The sequence below is a fragment of the Meleagris gallopavo genome, chromosome 4, assembly GCF_000146605.3.
Source record: "Meleagris gallopavo isolate NT-WF06-2002-E0010 breed Aviagen turkey brand Nicholas breeding stock chromosome 4, Turkey_5.1, whole genome shotgun sequence".
Taxonomy (NCBI): domain Eukaryota; kingdom Metazoa; phylum Chordata; class Aves; order Galliformes; family Phasianidae; genus Meleagris; species Meleagris gallopavo.
In genome coordinates, this window is record NC_015014.2 from 9,741,894 (window position 1) to 9,745,723 (window position 3,830).

Consider the following 3,830-nt stretch of genomic DNA (forward strand, 5'->3'; position numbering starts at 1 on the left):
AAAAAAAAAAAGGCCAGCAAAACAAATCAACCAACCCAAAACTGAAACAATCTCCTCGGAAACAGCTGGCGCAAATTACTGCAGAATGCAGTAATTAAGCCCAATGGTCTGAATTTACTCTTTCCAGGACTGGTCCATGCTCACTATTTCTTTGTTTTCCTCTTAGCTCTTGCAGTTATTTAATTCAAGGATGAGAACTCAGCTCTTTGAAAAGGGATGAGGTTTTATCCTTGTAACTCTGCAATATTTCTCACCTCTCAGTACATCACAAAACTAAGTCTTCCAGGCATTTCTGCAGCCAATGTAACAACAGTTGATCACGTAGTTCTGGTGCTGAAGGAAACAATTTTAAGATCTTGGAGATTTATCACTCCATTCTAATCATCTGAGATTTTCTGTACTGTCAGAAGGATTAAGAGCAAAAGTTGAAACCCACTAACCATATATATACACATATTTGTGTCTCCGAAACTTCGGTCTCATTGAAAACAGGAAAAGAAGGTGATGGCAACAACGAAGTTAAAACTAATGTAAAAGACTGAAGATACAGAAATAATGTATAAACATTTCTCTAGAAGTGTTACACAAGAAATATTCTGACATCTTGTTTAAGAAAATAGTTTGTTGAACCAGTCTTTCATTCCCCTTTTTTGAGCTTCTGTCATAGCAAATATTGCTGTAGTGGTTGTCTTATATTCTGGGCTACATACAGCTCAGCTAACGAACCTACCAAAAAGAGAAGGAAGACAGAGATTAGCGGGAAACAGAAGTGGAAAAATAGAAGTAGCGCATTACATTTTGGAAAAAGAGCTGATGCAAAGACTTAAAGAAAACAAGAAAGAAAAATCTGAAGAAAAGTAATGGAAGAGTAAGTTTTTCAGTATTGTTCTTTGTTTTCTGAAAATAAATAGCACTTGTTAATCAAGGAACAGACTAAGGGAGAATTTTTCATCTTCCCAATTAAACGATCATTTTAAGTAAAAGCTGTTCTTCTGAAGATGCAAACAAAATCACACCGTTCTATTTCACATTTCTATTGGCAATTGCATTTGGATGGATGCAAGGATGCAATTCCCTGGGGCACTGAAAGACAGAAGGATTTAATCTAGACTTACAGAGTCCTCATCAGGTATCAGATTATTCAAAAAATAAATTAACATACACAGTCTGTAGCAATGTGGCTATGAACAGATGTTTTCCTTCATTTGAGTTATGAAATATGGCACCATTCCCCAGGTACTCATCATAACTTACACTGAAAGTTACCCTTGACCAATTCATCTGCCCAGCAGCTTAGTTTTTTACTTCGTATTTCACTCCAGGCAAAATCCAGGTGCAATCACAATGTCAGTTTAAATTCTTTGAGGTAATTAGGTTAATTTTGTATGTGGCAGATTAGGAAGTACTCACACAGAGCCAGTGGAAGAGAAGTTGAATTTGACAGTTCGGATGGAGGAGTACAAAGAGCAGCTCACACCACCACAGATAAACACAGACATCTAGAACTAACTATTGCATTTTACTGGCATCTCTAATTCTCCAGAACACGCTTTCACATTCTGACTCTATGAAAAACGATAAGATGAAAATAAAGAGAATTCAATGTTGTCAAGTAATTCTCCAAAGAAAAACAGTCTTGAGTTAAAAAAAGCTAAAAAGTTCTCTTTTAAAATCTATCCACTCTTCCTGATTTATCCCGCAGAGAAATCATAATCCTGCAAGTAATGAAATCACAGCATGTTACCTTGGTAAGCGATAACTCAAATTCAGTCTTAAGAGTAAACTCAAAAGTCAGACTGCATGAAAAGTTAGGTTAAGAAAGGTATAACTCATATTGAAAGCTGACTACAAGAAAATGGTGCCACAAGCATTTCTGATTAAAAAGATTCCATACTACAAATACAGCCATTTTGGGGAAAAAAAAAGAATAAGATCATTCAATGCCAATATTGACACTGCAAATACAAACCTATCCTCACAAGCTTCAAATACATTTAATGATAACATCTGTAGTTACAGGAATATGCTATTGCTCAAAAATATCTAATTACCTTCAGAACTTTTTCTACCATCTAAAATGAATGCATTATGTATTCTTAGCACTCTTCTTTGTTTGTTAAATGCTATACAAAATTCTGTATTGTAACAGGCAGGTTCACTAATATAAAGAAACATTCTATCCCATACTTTAAAGTGCATTTTTCAAAAATTTGATCAAGTTTCGGGTATTTCCCATTCTTCTTACAAACAGCAGCACAACTTCTCATAGGATCAGCTCCAGCACTGAAGCAGTTTCAGATTCAAAGATCTATCTGTGCCCATACATTCGGGATTACTCAACCTGATTATGCTCATATTATGGTACAATATATATGCACATGATATTGCATACTTCTCATGTGCGTGTTGCTTGTGAATTGAATGCAGTATAAAATTCCAATATTTTAGAACTCTTACTTTATATATAAGAGAACGTTATGAACCGCTGCAACTAGTCTTCAAATATAAAATGAGGACAGCTAAGGTTTAATTTATTTTCAACCCCAAACACAGTATCTCCACTGTATGTAGGTGCTTCTTCATGTCAAACTTGAATGAGATGCAGAGAGTAATAAAACATAAAATCATGCTTTTGTGAAGAGGTCAAGGATGAAGAAGTCCCCCCACAAATCTCCTACAGTGTGCACGTGTTCAAGTGTTGCAAAACACTCCACGCAACTCAATAGATGCACCGACTCCACTGTCACATAAGGGCACTGGTACTAATTCAAGAGGCATAGAGAAGACCCTGAAATGTGAGATAAGTTTATAAGAAGAATTTACCCCAGTACTATAAGCCTATGTCATCTCCAGAAGGCAACTTCTTAGTTGAACAAAACACAGTATAATTTTCTAACCATTACAATCATCATTATTGCTTACCAAGAGGTATTCCTCATTCTATTTGATGAATTATTATAATACTTAAAAGGAAATGTAAGGGTTTTTTATTTTGAGAGCTAAACATTTCAATGAATATTTAATTTGCCTGTGTAGGGTATGAGCCTGATTCAAAGCTAAGAATACTGGTTTTTTTTTGTTTTTTTTTTTTACAACTGCAGTGAAATTCAAACGGTGTTAAGAACATTTCATGCCTTATACTGAAAAACAGAGATTTTCAAGAAGTCAAAAATAGTGAGGGAAAACTAGTAAACATTCACGTTGCTAACAGTTTTTGCTTGTATGAACAGAAGGAATAAAAAAAATGAAGAATAATCCTAAATCATACTTTTTGAAGACTGGATTAAAATATCAATCTCAAATTTTATTCCTTAGTGAAAAGTACTTTTAACAATTGGAGTACAGAAAAAAACAGCACATGCGACTCCCAGTACAAACATACTGTAAGAAACGGAAACTTATGTCAGTACACTACAGCTTCATCTGCAAAACAGAGTTAATTGGCATCCTGAGTTTCAGCTAGTAGTAGAAAAATAAGTTAACACCAGGAGGAGAAGAGTTAGGCACAAGAAAAATGAATTTTGTCCTTTTAAACAAAATCAGTGTGGATGAGTTCATTTTCTAAGGATTGTTTCAAGCTGACTATTAGAACTACCTCACCGTTAAGATTTTTATATATTCTTATCTAAAGGTCTGAAGAATGTAGAAAACTTCTTTGAAAAAAGCTACTTCTGTTGATAAAAGCTTGTACCTGCAATTGGATAAACCAGACTACCACCATTGAAAGCTATGACTAGGCAAACCTTTTCTGTCAGCAATCTCAAAGATACTATTGACTCCTTTATCTCATTTTTCTGTGTTTTTTTTTTTTTTTCCCATTTGTATTTACA

The 3,830-nt window shown here is 34.5% G+C and overlaps 1 protein-coding gene across 1 annotated transcript in view; it reads right to left on the reverse strand.

The window, feature by feature from the left end:
- The window catches only part of INPP4B (inositol polyphosphate-4-phosphatase type II B), a 173,381-nt gene that overhangs the window by 54,621 nt on the left and 114,930 nt on the right, over window positions 1-3,830 (reverse strand). The window lies entirely within an intron of this gene.